We start from the raw sequence: 17,938 nt of genomic DNA on the forward strand, positions 1-17,938 counted from the left end.
TCGTGATCGTATTTCAAAAAAGAATGAAACAAAACTGGATAGAGAAAAACATAATATGTGATTTATTCTACCGAAGGGGTATAGTGTTTGCTAATATAAATTCAACAAAATATCCTCTTGCCATGTTGGATTTAACTTGTTCAATTAATTTATGATTAGGCGTATTTTATTGCAATTAAAAAAAAAAAAAAATAAATACATTAGAAAATTGATATAAAATAATAAATACATCAAATAATTGATGATTTATTTTACCAAGAATTATAGTAATTTTTAAAATACGTTGGATTTAATTTGTTCAATTAATTCATAATTTGGTGTATTGTAATGTAATCAGAAATAAATAATAGGATTGATTAAAAATAAAATATGTAACAATAAAATTATATGAGAGAGAGAGAGAGAGAGAGAAAAGAATAGTACCGAAAAGGTAAGAAAGTAGGGCCGATTAATCATACTTTCGTAGGGAATTACCCTTCTCTAAGCGAGTGCCGTTCGCCAGGTCGAAGGGCAGTCCTTCGTTCTATGCTCTCTACCTTCGTGTTCGATTACATCACTCACACGCGAGCCCTCGGCAGACACGTAAATTACGTAAGTCCGTTCTTGCGAATATGTACGTGAACTATAAGAGATTACGATATTCTGTGATTGGAGTAGATACTCTCTTTTCACCCCTCCTCCTTCCTTCTTTCTCTCTCTCTCTCTCTCTCTCTCTCTCTCTTTCTCTTTTTATCTTCATAAAGAAATTGATCTAAAAGAAAAATTTCATTTGTCAAAGTGCATACAAAGTTTCTATATTACATGTCAAGTATTTTAAATTATATTGAAACACATTGTATAATAATAATAATAATAATTAGTTTAATATGCAATAATTTGTAATCGCATAATTTAAGAGTAAATAATGATTTTTCTTTTGAAGAATAATATTGTTTTGAAATCATCGGGTCGATCTTCCAAAGTAACAGAAGTACAGAGACCACTTCCGTTGATTACGTCAATGTGGTAGTAGATAGAAGGGAGTTAGAGAAAGGGAGCGACGTTTTATTCGCGATGTTGAGTGAAAGAGAAAGAGGGAAAGAGAAAGAGAGAGAAAGAAAGAAGAAAAGTTAGGGTGTATAGTAACGGACATGCGAGTGCCAACACGCCACTCGTAAAAGTGCAACTGCTCTTGGCCCAGACCGATATCACGAATTGTAGACGACTCGTCCAACGGAAAGGCTCACCGACGACGACGTTATTCGAGTGCATAAAGGTGACGAATATACGAGTTAGTTCGTTTCGTTTACGAGCTTTTACAGTTACCACATACATATATATGTTATATATATATAAATACATGTATATTTATATTTATTCACATACTTGTTTCTTATTATTATCTGTTGTCACGGAATAAAGCAATAAAATTAAAAAAGTCATTGAAATGAAGTCATTTAAAACAATTTTGATTCCTTTTTTTTTTTTTTTTTTTTTTTTTAATTAGATATTGTACAAAGAAAAATTGTTAAATATTTAATCAACACATTACTTATTATAATTAAATTATTATATTAATCAATATAGAAATTTTCTAAAAGATAATCTCCGAAAAAGAAAAAGCTGAAGTTCTGACAACGTAAAACTTAGAACGAGGAAGAAGAAACATAGGTAGAGATATATAAAGAGATATAGAGAAAAAGTAATATTCATGAAAGCAACTAGCCGGTTAATAAACGCCAACGTTAGAGACAACGTTCTATTCCTTTGACGTAGATCTTCCTCGACGATTTCTATGCTGTTTGTACACGAAATGGACAACATATGTAATGGCTGTTCACGACTGACCGATCATGGTGTATATCGAGAAACCTTTGAGAGTGACAGAGAGAGAGAGAGAGAGAAAGAGAGACAGCAAGAGGAAAAGAGAAAAAAAGAAAGAAGAAGAAAAAAGAGAGAGAGAGAGAGAGAGAGAGAGAGAGAAGATAAAAAGGAAGTTTGGATGAAAAAAAGAAGGAAAAGAAGAAGAAGAAGAAGAAGAAGAAGAGAGAATATTTACCGAGCCATCCAACTCGTCGTTCGTTTCACCGTCCGCACGATCGCCACGGCCGACAAGGCTCAATCATGTTCCCTCTCCTCTTCTTCTTTGGATCCATTCTCCTCGTCTTTCTTGTCCCCTCCTGTCCCCTCCGAGAGGGCCCTCTTTCTTCTCTTCTTCACGACAAGCACGGCAAATACTCTTGGCATCCGAACGCCTCGAGGAAATACCTGGTATCCGAATGGGATCGATGATCCCTTTGCACGTTCTCGCGAACGTACTAACTTCTTCGCGAAAAAGAGATTCGGCATGATTTTTCGTTCAAGGTCGAAAGAGAAGAAGAAGAAGAAGAAGAAGAAGAAGCAGAAGGAGGAGGAGGAGGAGGAGGAGTAGACGTAGAAGATAAAGAAGAAGAATTCTTACTTGATTCTTCAACTTTCTACAATGCCATTTTCTTGTTATTTTTTGTTTGATTCATTTTCTAAAGAGATTTCGTTTAGAAAGTAACAAAGATATATTTTAAATGTTTATTGGAATTTCTTTATTCTTAAGAACATTTAAAGATACTTATTTATGTAACATAAAATGTTCAATTCCGCGTGTTGTTACTTTAAGAAAGTTTTCTAAATTACTTCAGTTACTACTACTACTACTACTACTACTATAACACTATTATTATTACTATTACTACTACTATTCTAGCTCTGATCGTTCCTTTTTATGTAGTGACGTTTATACCAAGAGGATTTCATTTCCTGACTTTCCGAGTTTAAGTCTTAGGTTGTAGTATGTACTTGGTGAAGAGTAAGAGGAGAGAGAAAGAAGAGGGTGATAGAAGTATTAAATAGAAAGAGAGAGAGAGAGAGAGAGAGAGAGAGAGAGAGAGAAAGGGCAAAGATATAAGATCCAAGAAAAAGGTTACCTCGAGCTTTCTATGACACCAATAACAAAAATCATAAACACTCGGACGCTTGATTAAGTCCCTTTTCGCAGAGGATAACTTCGATGGTAGTTTTCGAGCAGCAAAGATGAAGAAGATCGTATCACAGTCGAACGAGTAGAATCTTCTCAGTTCCATTCCAGTTAATACCCTTGGGAGAACATGGCTATGATCTACGTGAGCGTATGACGTGTTTCACCAAGAAACAGAGAAATAGAGATTGTGATAGGTATTACAAGTTATCCACAAATGTTTGCTATGATTGGCGGCGTCTCTAATTTGATGTAATTAGGAATTTATTTTGTTCACAGATTTTTATTCGATAATCTTTTCCATCTCTAGGAGAGTTAATATTTGCAGAAAAAGAAAATAGACTAATTATTAGATAAATATATTAATGTTTATTATTATATATTCATTATTAATACAATATTATGTAATATTATAGAGTTTCTATAAATAATTAAATTATTCCGAAAAGATCTAAATAATTTTGTATGAATACGATCAATTGTAGAAACACTAGAATTTGTTTTCAAAATATAATTCTGACGTTTAATTATAAACACTTATTTTTCAAGTTGGTTTAAAAGTTTTTTTTTTTTTTTTTTTTACATAAATAATATGATTGTTGAAGTACTCGAGTATGTTTTAAATGGACCACTAACTAATATATCGTAAGAACTACTAAGAACTAGTACTCGATCGGCCTACCGAGAAATTCACCCTCTCGTAATAACGTCGTCGTTCCACCGAATACGTGCTCGTACGCTCGAGTGTCTACTTGTCTTGAAAAAGATGAAGAAGAACTCGTGGAGAAGAGGCTACAACGCGGAAACAACGCCATGCATTGTCGTATGCTCGAACGCATACATTAACTTACAGGGTGTTTCATAAAGAGTCTACTGAGAGAAACAGTTTGTACAGTTTGTCGTTAAACTGTACAAATCTTTTTCAAGATTTTACTTTAAACATCCTGGATAATAGTTATGCACACACGATCATCCACCCACACGCACACACATACATACATACACATATACATCCATCGATCCTGTTGACACAAATTATATTTGTCTTGTCAATATTTCCAGAGAGACCAAATTTATTTTACGACAAAAATGAACAAAATCATTGTTTTATATGCATAGATATTTGAAAGAGACTGTAAGATGATAGAAAGTTTCTACCAAAAAGGAAATACAAGTAAAAAGGTAAAGATTCACCCAGTATATGTATATGTACATGCATACATACATCTCTTTCTCTCTTTCTCTCTCTCTCTCTCTCTCTCTCTCTCTATTTTTCTTTGAGTGTGTCTATAATATTTTTTTCTTCTTTTATGGACAGACGGTTTCCGTCCAAGCTTCTCACGTCGACATGTCGAGCTAGAATTTTGTCGAGCGTGACGACTAGTCGTTGTCGTCTTTGTCCTTCTGATCGTGGCAAAGTACTTGGAAATATTTGCGACACCCCGTACATACATGTAACTCTCTATCTCTTGTACACGCATAAGCACTAGGTATAAGTGCATCAACGAAGGTACTACAACTACCATCACTACTATCATCACCATCATCATCATCACCATCAACATCACCACCACTACGACCACCACCACCACCATCATCATCATCACCACCATCACCCATTGCCATCGCCATTTCGCCATTGCAGTCATCATACGCTAATAAACGCATGCGCATAACGAATGCAACGTTACGGTACCGCGTGTCGGGGATAATTAGATCGGTCGAAAGAATGATACGGAATTACTTCGCTGCCCGATGGCATGAGGTAGATAACAAACTATACGAACGGCCAAGAATTTTCATGCAAGACGTACTTAAAAGCAAAGAAACATATATTACACGTGCTTGCATTTATTTATATGTTGTCAAGAAAAATTGTTATTATTTGTTCATTTCAATTTATTTTTATGTAATGTTTTTTAAAATTATATTCGAAAGAGTTTCGAAAAAATTTGACAATTAGAATTTTTATCTGATATATTGTATTTCATTAATATAACGTGTAGTACACGTGTATTCTTATTTTTAAAATAAAAATAATAATAATAATAATGAATATATAGAATTAAAATCAAATTTGTTCTTGTTAGATTAAATACGATTTGATAAGCACTTTGGTAACTCTGATAAATGACAAAGATAGAAAATGAGATAGAGAGAGAGAGAGAGAGACAGAGAGAATGATAGAGTTTCTAGACTACTTAGTTGTACACGTTGCTTTTTATCTCGAAAAAAGGGCCTCCCTTTAAAAGGACCTCGTTATCTTATAACGAGCACGAGCATGCCGGTCTCACTGCTTTCTCGAATAGCCGTACAGTGACAGTTATAGTCATCGTCTCGAGTGCCTTCTCGGTTACTCCAAATGGATAGAAACAGACTAGAAGGAAACTATTTTTATCAAGTTTCTATCTCTTTTTATTTCTTTCTTTTTTTTTTTCTACCAACGCTCGCTTTTTCATAGGACGAAAAACAGACCCTATGTAATTTTAATACAATCTAGTAGCTTGATATGTCCTACTGATACTTGAAAAAATTACACGGTAGAATAGTATCACAGAAATATGTTTTTTTTTTTACATTAAGTCAAGAGGATTTTTTTAGTCGAGTGTTTTCCACGGTAAATGCTACCGACAAATTTATATATATGTGTGTGTGTGTGTAAAATGTTTATTTTTTAAATTAAAATATAAATTACTTTTTTAATTTGTAAACGATAAGAGCTACGAGGATTATCACTTAGAATATTGTTTTTATCGTTTATGAAAGAACCTGTACATGAATATTAAGACTCGTCGTAGACGCTTATTATACTTATGTATGACGAAGAGAGTGTCGGTAGAATGAAAAGAGAGTGGAACTCGATTTTGTTCGATAAAAATCGCGAGCACGTACTTACTTACTTACTTGCTTACTTACTTACTTTTGTACTCACACATGCATTTATATGAGTATATATATATATAAAGAGAGAGAATGAGATAAAGATAGAGATAGAATGAACGGACACCTTCAATAACGAGCATAAAAGATCTTATCTTCGTGAGATTGCGTTTCGATCGTTCGTTCGTTTGGTGAAAGATCGGAACGGTCACGGTTCGGTGCTGCGAGGAGACGAAAGATAGATCGAAAATAGAGAGAAAGAGAGAGAGAGAGAGAGAGAGAGAGAGAGAATAAAAAGCACAGAAAAGAAAAAGAAAAGAACACAAAAAATAAACAAGAACGAAGTAAGGTACATATGTATGTATGTATAAACGACGTGTTCATTTTCACGACGATTTTTCCGCTGGAGTGAACGCGGATGTGCGACTTCGCATCGCACTCGTTTGCATAGGGAGCAATAAATAATGAGTGGAACGGAATACAAATAGAAAGAAAGACTTGCTGGGTTCGGCGGGTGTTATGTATAGTTATGATGATAATGGTAGTAGTAGTAGTATTATTAATAGTAGTAGTAGTAGTAATAGTAGTCGTTTGTACTGGCGCCATGCACGCGCGAGCGAGTGCGTACGTGCATGCATGCCATGTGCATATATGCAGTTGTTTGGTTCTCCTCTTTCACGTGTGGTGGATTTATTTAAGTGTGTGTGTGTGTGTGTGTGTGTGTATGCGGGCGTTTTATGTGTGCGTTTACGTGTATATAGAAACAGCAAAAGCAGCAGCAGCAGGAGCAGACTACAAAGCGATATCTCACAATGCTGGGAGCCAAGAACGATATACACCTCCTCGTAGTTTCCGTTCAAATAGAGCTACGTTTGTACCGAGTTTGTTCTCAAGGTGCAGGTGTCAACTCTCCTCTCTGTTTCCGGACGAGATTTGTGCGCCACGACCAACGAACGGACACACCTGCGTTCCTTCTTCGTACTATCTTTTTCTTTTTCTCTTTCTCTTTCTCTTTCTCTTTCTTTCGCCTATTCTTGTATGGAATTAAAAAATCACGGAATTTTTCCTAGCAACGATTTATTTGTAATTTTTTGATTTTATTTCGAAAGATATAATTTCTTTTTCTACGAAAACGACATATTTTATAAAAGTAAATTTTATGAAGTGAGAGGTATTATTTAAGATATATTAATTTGTTTAAAGATTATGTAAATTGTACGTAGATATTTATATGCAAATTATCTCTGTGTGTATTTATACGCTTATTAGGTAAATGATTAAGTTTGAACTAAGAAATTGCGAAATACCTTTCGCAAATAGTTTCGTAATGTTAATGATACAAAACTACGAATAGATTATTATAGATAATAACGAGGCAAAAACGAAAGATTATGCTTATTAAATGAAACGTAGGGTGGAATTTTCGTCGTCTTTGTCGTAGTTGTTGTTGTCGTTTTCGATGTCGTATGATGAGAGTACGAAGAAAAACGACAATTAGTTGAATCTTAACGAGCTTCTCTCTGTGAAGTAAGTACCCACGCGCGTGTAAACTTTGAGAGAAGAAAAAGAAGAAGAAGCGTACGGAAGACAGAGAGAGAGAGAGAGAGAAAGTGTATATGTGTGTGAAAGAGTGAGAGAGATAGAGAGAGATAGAGAGAAAGAGAGAGGAGTAAAGTGGAAGATAGGAACATCGTTGGAACGAAAAATGTTATTAATAAAATTGATGCCAAGCCGAGTGTCGGGAAACGTCGTTAGCCAAATAATAATCAATGTCTGAGCCTTACTCTGTAACACTCGACGATGATGACGACGACGACGTAATTAACGAGCTAGATAGAAAGACAGAGAGAGAGAGAGAGAGAGAGAGAGAGAGAGAGAGAGACAAAAAGGAGAGGATAAGACTTAACTCGATAAACGACATTAGATATACACAGGTTCCATTCTATTAATGGGAAAACGCGTTTTATTAATTATAAAAAGATGACTATTATATGAAACATTTATATATATATATATAATCTATTTAAATTAATAAATATAACAAGGAGAATTAATGCACAATTATTGACTCATCATGTAATCTGTGTATGCGTGTACATTTACAATAATGAATTATTGAAATAATGGAAATGTTTATTGCTTCACCCTGTATATTACACAGTTACACAGTGGATTGACAAGGAGGTAGTGTTTCTCGTCCTTGGAGTTTAGGGTCCAAGAGAGTAGTCAGGAAGGCTTTTATGAACCTGTCGTAATACTCCTGCTGGACAATTGCTGACAGGACTAACGAAAGTACACCTACAAAGAGATGTTATAGTGTCAATAGCATCGTCGAGAGTTAAACGTTACTGTAGTCCTTTTACCCTTGGTCAAACGAGAATGTTAGAAAGAGGGTGGGAGAGAAAGAGAAAGAGAAAGACAGATAGATGGAGGATTCGGTGTGATCACTGATCTAGCTTTTACGATTCATAACTCTATCAATGCTAAAGGAGGGTGAGTAAGACAAAGAATGGATGGGCTAGTAGATAGCCCCTAGGTATAAAACCGTTTATTTATATGTTCTACGAAGTACTCTAACTTCTACCCTACGGAATTTATTTATTATATTACGTCTGTTTCTCTACTATCGCCAAATCAAATAATACGTACATATATATAGCTTTTACGTTATTACGTCTTATTATATTTAACATTTATTTCATTAATATATATATATATATATATATATATTTTAATGTAAACAATTTTGTAAAATAAGTAGCGATAGCTTCGAGTAGATTTCAGTGCGAACAAATCGAACGTTCATTGAACAAATATATGTTTAAAGCCTTGAAATAAACTCGTATATTAATTGAAGCGTTTTTTGATTGTCCTCGAGATGATAGATTCGAACGAGGACGTGTTGGTTTTGATCTAAACGCATCTAACCCGACTTATAGATAGAAGTGGTTAGGCTGCGTTCGGTCGATCGCGTACGCGCGCGCGCGCGCCTTGCAGATTACGCATTACGCAATGAAATCTAGTTGTCCGGCCAATGGATCCGCATCCTCTTGTCAGATGAGCAGATCCACGTATACCACCGAACGATGCTTGGGCTTGCTAGCGTGATTCGATGTAACCGGCTCTCTCCTCCGTCTGTCACCGACGCGGACGGCACTCTCCTCCTCCGTCGGCCTAACGATGTCCACTTAACGCTAATAATTATTTTCATTGGGGTCCCCGTGTATACGGGACTTACTCCCCCATCCCTACGGAGCCAACTTCCTGCAGGAACGGATATAAAAATAGAGAGCGGTGTACCGGTACATTCTAGCTTTTTAAACTTTTTATATCACAGTCATCAATCAGTTATTTCTATTTGTTTTTATTATTATCTCGTTCCATTAATTGACTATTTCAATTAGAAAAAATTCATTTAATTGAACGTTGACTTGATTTTTAATTTTATTTGTTTTTTTTTTTTCAATTTATATTCGGTCAGAGCTTATACTTGATAAGGTTATTTAATATTATGAATATGGTATATATTTAGATTATTATATTTAAGAGGTCAGTGACATTTCTTCATTCACCAGAGATGATGATTATTCGTTTATCTTTTATCTCATCTTTTTCGGATCGTTTGATTCCATCACTTCACTTCTTATTTTTTTTTCTTTTTGTTCTTTTTTATACGTGATTTTTTATTTCTCTCGTTTACGTCAAAAGAGAAATTGTTTTATATTAGCTTAGCTACATAACACGTCGTACTCTTGTCGTATCTAATGCAAACACGTTTGATACGTAAAAATAAACGATACTTTCGTGGGTAACGTTTAGATTACATCGTTCCTGGTGTTTTAGCTTCGAGGCCGAAACTTCGACATCGATCGAGTATGTTTAGAGAATAAAAAAAAAACGAAGAAGGAGAAGAAGGAACTTGAGAGACTCGAAAAAGTGCTTTTTCGCTTTAGATTTATAAACGATGATGGCGGGAACGAGCTCGTGTGAACTTCCCATATCGTTCTTCTTTCAAACGTTTCTTTCCACGCGGATATGTAGTTTGAGTAAACTTTTCAATAGAAAATACAAAAAAAAAAACAAAACATTCCTTTTCCAAACTTTCATCTTTTTTTAACATATATGAGTTATTTTTTAAGTGTATTCAAAGTTTACACACATACATATTTTTTCACGTATGTGTATGTAAGTAATGCGTTTATTTGTGTTGAAATAATTTTCTTTGAAATAAAATAAACTATGTGTTTGGACTTTTCGGTTTGATGGTGTTAGTATTAATGTTGATAGCTGTTCTGTAACCCCTACCTCCTCATATGAGAAAGATAGAGACAGCAATAAAACGCCCTTCGTCTCGTCGGCACGTCCAGGGCGTGAGCCAGGCTCATAAAACTTAGAAACAATTGTCTTTTATCGTTTTGTTGCTATTTAATTTTCTCCTGGATTGGACAGCGAGGACCCAATCGGGACAGTTATTTAGGACACCTCCAAACACGGCTACGTCCTAAATAATTTACGAGGATACCTCGACCGTGCTCTATTCTCACTTTGCCCTTTATTTTTCCTTACCCTACGTTTTTCGATCAAACTGAACTGACTGTTTCTTTTTAGATTTGTGAACAATTATCATTTGCAATAATACTTTTCTTTGAATAATATTCATTTTATTTCCAATTAATCGCTTAAGATTATTCGAATGTTGTTTTTGTTCGTTCTTTTGTAATTTTTATTCTCATTTTATTTATTTCAAAAAAAAAAGAAAAAAAACAGAAGGAAATTAAAAGAAATTAAAAAAAAAAAAAAAAAAATAGTAAAAAACTAAAAATTTCAGTGGCACGTCGTTTGGTGTAGGTGCATTTGAAAAATTTTGATTGCCAGGCCCATAAAACTTGCGAAGATTTACGCTGATCATCTCGCATGGTAGGAATTGGCGGCAAGAAAAACATCGAAAGGCGGCTTCGCGTCCTATCCGACTGATTTTTTTTCAATAAAAAAGGCTAGGAAGATGTAATTGGAGTGAGGTAGAGAAGTCTCTTCTTGATGAAGAGGAGACGATGCAACTTATTTTTCTCATTTTTTTCATATTGTTCTTTTCTTTCTCTGCTCTAATGGTTTTTGCACTTTTTCTCAAAGTTCTCGATCTCTTTCTCTCTTTCTTTCTCTATCTTTCTTTTTGTTTCTCTTTTTCGCGAAGAGAAACAAGTCTCTCTATCATCGTGGCCATGGCAATAAGAGAGGGCTTACGGTTCCCGCCATATATTGTGGCCACATTTTTATTTTGACACTAATAGCCACGTGGTATCGGCTACGAGCATGACTCGAGTCCGTCCGATCGTGCTAATCCCGCCCCGATATTGCCCGTATAAATCCTCCACAGAGAACAAGAGAAAGAGAGAAAGAGAGAAAAATATATAGACTATACTAAAGTAGAGAAACTATGAGAGAAAGAAAGATAGATAGGAAAAAGATAGAGAATAAAAGTGTATTCTGTTATCTCACTTTTAAAGATACTCGTTTATCAATCTTATATATTATTTCTAATATTTATTAATTCAATATATTTTATTGTTGTGTTGTAACAACAGAGGTAAGAAAAATTATACAAAAATCATACGACAAATGTAATAACAATAATAACAATAATAATGATTATTAATCTAATATATATATTTTTTATATATATATATATAGAAGGTAAGAATTACAAAAACGTAATAATTTGTCTTGAAATATTGTATATCATTATAATAATTATCGGATAAAATGGACGAATCAATCATATAATCATGTTGATCATCATTATACACTGAAAAGAACATAGGTAAATTTAATCTGTCGACTATTCATACTAATTTTGTCTTTCTTTTTCTTTTTCAGGTAGGTACCGGATCGGACGAAGTGAGTTGAGTAAGAAAGGACCCCGACGTTTTGAGAGTAATAATCAACCAATTGGAATATGTGAGACTTTTAAGCATAACCTTTCTTCTTCTTTTTTTTCTTTTTTTTTTTCTTTTTTTTTTTTTTTTTTAACAATCCAAAGGAAAGAAATCTATTCTTGGGATAGGTATTATCGAATTAAGATACATTAGGGATAAATTCATGTTTATCATAAATTTATAGATCATTTTATTACGGTTATTAGATTAATTCAAGGATGTCTAAAGATACACATAATATTGAACAAAAGTTTAGAAAGATTTAATTTTCCTATAACATTTTCTCATTGAGTTATTTTGAAAATAATATATTTTAATATGATTTAATATTTTAATAATAAATTTTTGTCATGATGATTAAATAGTTTTACAAATGAATAAAAATAATAATGTGGTTACGTTCAATAGGAAAATTGAATCAGTCCAAATGCTTTTGGTTCGATACCGTAAATGTTATATACACGTTGACGTAATTGTGTCGCGAGAAAGTAAAATGGAATTTATTTCATTTATACAATATATTTTACAATTATTCAATATACGAAAATATACTTTGTCATAAAGATGAAATAATTGTACACTAACGAAAATGAAAAAAAAAAAAAAAAACCAAAAAATTTCTATACGTAACGTGAAAATTGAATGAGAAAATATTGAAGCCAATATTTTCAAGTTGGACATTGTAAATGTTATTTAAACGTTGGCATAATCGTGTCGCGAGAAAGAAGAAATGGAGGGACGGTTTTAATGCTTCATAACCGGTGGCAAAGGCTTGAACAATCGGCCGTTATGATTTCGGATGTTATTCCGAGCGACGACGCCCCCTCGATTCGCCATGGGTGGCACTTTACCGAGATAGATGTTGCTGTTGTACACGAGCATACCAAAAATATGCTTGATCGTAAACCTTTACCCCTCTTTCTCTCATTCTCTCTCTTTCTCTTAGTTTCTATCATATTTCTATATCTATCTCATTTTATCCTATCGTTTTGTTTCATCACATCGAAGCATGTATATTTACCTCGTTCGTTCACTTAACTCTTCGTTGATCTTCCTTTTTGAATTCTGTTCTCTTGAATTATTATTATTGTTGTTATTATTACTTGAAATCCCGTTTAGAAAGATTACTCTTAGAAGTGATAGTTAATAATTTTACGTAGTAATTATTTAAGTTCTCTTCCAAAAATTCAAAGATAGTTTACATATATATATGTGTGTGTGTGTGTGTGTGTGCTGCGTGTAGATTGAATTCTTGAAAATCTTTGGTATAATAAAGGTTCTGAAAATAGTAGGGAGATGAGATCACGTTGGATGAAAATACATTTCTGTTTCTCATTTATCTTGTGTACTTTTGGATTAGTAAAGTTGCAGTTATTGCATTCAAATTTCGGTTCATTGTTACTAAAGTGAATGTATAAATTACATTAATCATACATTTTTTTGTTAATTTAAATATTAAAATATTAAGAGAACAACAATGCGTATTTAAAAATGTATTAAACAAATTAGAACCTCTTATGAATTAATTTACATTTTTTGTTATTTATAAGAGCAAAGGTAATAGTAGCTACGCCGATGGCGTAACGTGGAAGAACAGGTTAAGTCGAGGTCAAGTAGATCGTCGTCTTTTATGGACGAGGCGTGTCACGGTGACTTCTCAAACGATTACCGTGGTACCTTTAACCGGTGATTTATCGATTATGCGATAGAATAAAGCGCGAGCTCGAGGGCTTGCGTTAGACTTCTAAACGTGTTTAGGACTATGTCGTTTAGAGACAGACACCTTACTTGTTTCACCAAAATTGATGCCCTTCTGGCTATGCAGTTTTGATTTCAACGCCAGGAAATAACCTTTACTTGTGTTTCCGTAGCAAATTCAACACATTACTTTCTCTATGTTCATGCTATGTGTGTGTGTGTGTTCTTTAGCGTGTGTTTCTGTATATATATATATATGTGCATTCTCTTCTAGCCCATGCACGCAATTTTCAGAGTACGTAACAAGTGTTCGTTGTTAGGTAATAAATTGTCAAGAGTAATCATGGTATATGTAAATCGATGGAAAACGTGAATAAACAAGTATTTTTCAAGAATATATATATATATATATATATATATATATATATATATATATATATATATATATATATATATATATATATATATATGGGATGGATTACATTTTTTTCTTTTTATTATAAAAATCATAGATAATTATTTTTTATTATTTAAAGTACAACATTCAAATATTATAACTATTTAAATATTCCATCCTGTGCAATCTATTATAGTATTAAATATAAAGTTAGATCCAAAACCAACAACGTTCATAAATTTAACTAAAATAATTCAACCCCATATATGTAATACATATACTATATAAAAGAGAGATGATTATTAAAAGATTAGGCATAAATAGGAGAGAAAATAATATCAAATTAAATCTATAAAAGAGGAGAACACTTGTAATCGAATTCTGATATCGAGAATGAGTAAGCCCCTCTCCCTTCTTTTTATTTCTCGATTGTCGATAAAAAAAAAAAAAAAAAAGAAGAAGGAAAAAAATAGAGGAGAGTAGAATGCGGATTAGCCTTGTATCGTTGCATAACGCTCTCGGGGGTTGATCTACCGAGGAGAGGAATTCATTTGGAAGGCAGACAACGAGACGCTCGCTTCTCGTATTCTCGCGGGACGACGAAAGCTCGATCGATAGACTCTCCCTGACCCTCCCCTTTCAATCTCATCCTACCGACTACAAACTAATTGCGAAGAATTTATTTCACTCGATATGCTCCTATTCTCCATTTTTTTCCCTCCATTTTATTTTATTTTATTTTATTTTATTTTATTTTATGTTACTCCCTTTTTTTTTTTCGTCGGAAATAATTTCTCATGCGTTAAGTGGTCGTTTTAATAATATCGTTGTTTTTCAAATTTTCTTTTTTTTGTTTGTTTGTTTGTTTCATATTTTAATTAATCACTAGAAACAAGAAAAAAAAGGACTAGAAAAAAAGTACGTCGCATTCGTTTAAATTTCATTAGATTAATTTCTACGCGAGATTGTTATTGATTATATCGATGTATTTTTTAAAACGTATAAATATGTATGTATAAATAATTATAGACTTTCTTCTTGTTTAATTAATTAATTAAATAATTTATATAATAAATAAAGAAGAAAAAAAAGAGAATGGTATGGCTTAAGTTTCATTGGATTAATATAACAAGGAAGCATATAGTTAATCGATACTTAATCGTTTATGGTGTATAGAACGTATCGCGTGACAGGAAACTCTCGATCGTAGTTAGTATCGTATCTTCTTGAAAGAAAAAAAAAAAAAAGAAAGAGTAGATAAAAATAAAGGAAATAGTATCGCAAAGTTTCGTTGTCTCAAGAGAGAAAAAAGAGAGAGAGAGAGAGAGAGAGAGAGAGAGAGAGAGTCTTTTACTTGGAAGGAACGACGTCGTTATACGAAATCGTACGCTCGAGACATCGTAGAAAAATCGTGACACGATTCTTCTTCGACTTACGAGAGAGAGAGAGAGAGAGAGAGAGAAGATACCTTAGTGCTTTCCTCTACCTGCAACTTTTTTCTTTTCTCTTTTTCCTTTTTTTTCTGCAAAATAAAGAATCAAGAGAGAGAGAGAGAGAGAGAGAGAGAGTAAGAAAGTGAGAGGTTGGGAAATAATATTAACATAAGCTTTATCTAAATGTTAATACGGTCCGGAGGTAGGAGTTACCATGTAAAATCACGTACTATGGTGTCTCCCTAATGTCTCTCTACGAGATTAAGAATTTCTTGTTTTTTTCTTTTCCTTTTCTCATGTTTTTTCTTTTTTTCTCTTTCATTTTTTTCCTTTCTGAATGAAAAACTTGAATAAAATGATTCAATAAATTATAATATGTTTGCAGATAATTATAGCAATGATACATTAATTATTGATTACATTCTATTTTTATTATGCAGTAAATGATTTGAAAAATTATATTTTACTTTACTTCGTCGAATCTTTCTAGTTTCGCGTTGTCAAATAATAACACACAATGCATATATGTATACATATGCATATATATAAATTGATATGTATATGTATATATATAAAAGAGTATGCCGCAGGCTCAAAAGCGAACGCTTAAAAATGTAATAGCATGGGATCTCTGAAAAGTCCAACGCGAGAACACCGTCCCGGCCACTTTATTTACCCCATTATTCAAATATAAATGTAAATGTTGATACAAACGGATAGGTAAATGGAGAGAAAGAGAAAGACAAAAAGAGAAAGATGAAGATGCGGATAAAAAGAGATAGAAGAGAAACGAATTCGATTGTTACGTCCTCGACGAATACACTAACTCTCAATCGTTTTGTTACGTTCGTATAACTGAACTGAACTCAACTCAACTCATCTCTTCTCTTCTCTACTATGTGTGTTGTTGCTTTTCGTTGAAGGGTCGACCGAAGCGGTAGGAAATTAGTTTAGAAGGAAGCGACGCGGATAAAAGAAGTATAAAACGAGCAGAAAAAGAGAAAGAGAAAGAGAGGATGAGAAGGGGGAGGGAAAGTGGAAAAAAAGGGAGAGTATCCTGAAGGGTAGGAGAAGATAAAGGAAGATTCTCCATCTCTCTATCGTTCTATTTCAAATATTTTCGCATTCTAATTTTATTTTATAAATTTATTTTGTTGAATTGCTTTACTCTATTGTATTGAAAATTTAGAATAAATATCATTTCTAATGGGTGTTAAAGTCAATGAAGTAGTCTATGGAATAGGTCGTCAATGATATCAAGTATTTTTATCAAATTTAAGTAATTATTATTTGTTTAGGAAGAAGTTCGTTAATAATAACACTATGATAAATAATTTTTAAATAATTTCCTATATTTTATGCATAGATTTTTGAAATAAAAGAATTCTAAATCATTGCTATCAAAATAATAGAATAAATTAATAATTAATTAATTATATATAATATATATATTAATTAATAAAATAATAATAAATTAATAATGCGTATAAGATCTTACGTATTAAAGATCATTTCTTCTCTTTCTCTCTCTCTCTTTTTTCTCTCTCTGTTTCTGTTTAGAACTTTATGTTAGTTGGGTAGGTTTAGAAAAGAGGGATGCGGTAATATCATCGGATGCTCGCGTTCTCGTGTTTCCCCATCGGCGATGCATTGTTCTCGCCCTTCGTCTCGCATTGTGACGAGGCCATGGCTCACGGAACTGGCGGATTGCGCGCGCTAGAACACGCGACCACGTTTTAGAGCCCTAACGCACTCACTGACACACACCCACACACACATGTTCAAACCAACCGGAGCCATCCGGTTGCAGTGCAGGGTGCATATGTGCTGATAGCCTCGTAATGCCATCTCTAATTCCATGCAAGAGCTGATTTGATTTCGGCATTAAGATAAACCATCTCTCTCTCTCTCTCTCACACACACACACACACACCCACATGCACTCTTGCATTTACTGGGCCTCCCTTCTCAGTATGATCATAGTGGTTGCGCGCGCGTCCACGTTCCTCTCGAAAGCGATCGAGTTTGGGTGGGTTTGGGTTCTCTCTATGGCCTTGCTCCTCCTCCTCATCCTCGTCCTCATCCTCATTCTCATCCTCCTCTTGCTTTTACGCTTCTCTCTCTCTCTCTCTCTCTTTCTCTCTCTTTGTTTCTCTTTCCCTATCGTTCAATGTTGTTATTGCTGGTACACTAGTGAACGCTTGAAACGCGATAGCTTCGATGACAATAACGACGTCAACGATATAATCCTTTTGGGAATTGCCTTTCCATTACTGGGATAAGAGAAGGAGAAACGTATATTATTTGCTTGCCCCCTTCTCCCCTACCCCTTTTCGTCACCCTTTTTCTTTCCTATCATAGCTATACTCTCCGATATGATCTCCGTTTCTTGCTGCGCTTAGATAATTTATTTCATCTATGGTATCTACATACGTAGTTTAATGTCAACGCAATCAAATATATTCACATTGAAAGTATTAAATTATGAAAAAATAAAAAAAAAAGGAAGTAGGAGTTGCGATAACGAAGTTAGTTTGGTGAAAATGTGAAAGATGATAAGGTTTAACGGATAATCGAGAAGATTCTTGAAGAAAACGAAAGGGGAAGT

The 17,938-nt window shown here is 33.7% G+C and overlaps 1 protein-coding gene across 6 annotated transcripts in view; it reads left to right on the plus strand.

Annotated features, from left to right (window-relative positions):
- dac (dachshund family transcription factor) overlaps positions 1-17,938 on the plus strand; it is a 218,567-nt gene that overhangs the window by 59,785 nt on the left and 140,844 nt on the right. The gene's annotated exons all lie outside the window — the stretch shown is intronic.

The sequence above is a fragment of the Polistes dominula genome, unplaced genomic scaffold (assembly GCF_049000335.1).
Source record: "Polistes dominula isolate Pdom_NZ unplaced genomic scaffold, Pdom_raw_medaka contig_31, whole genome shotgun sequence".
Classification (NCBI taxonomy): domain Eukaryota; kingdom Metazoa; phylum Arthropoda; class Insecta; order Hymenoptera; family Vespidae; genus Polistes; species Polistes dominula.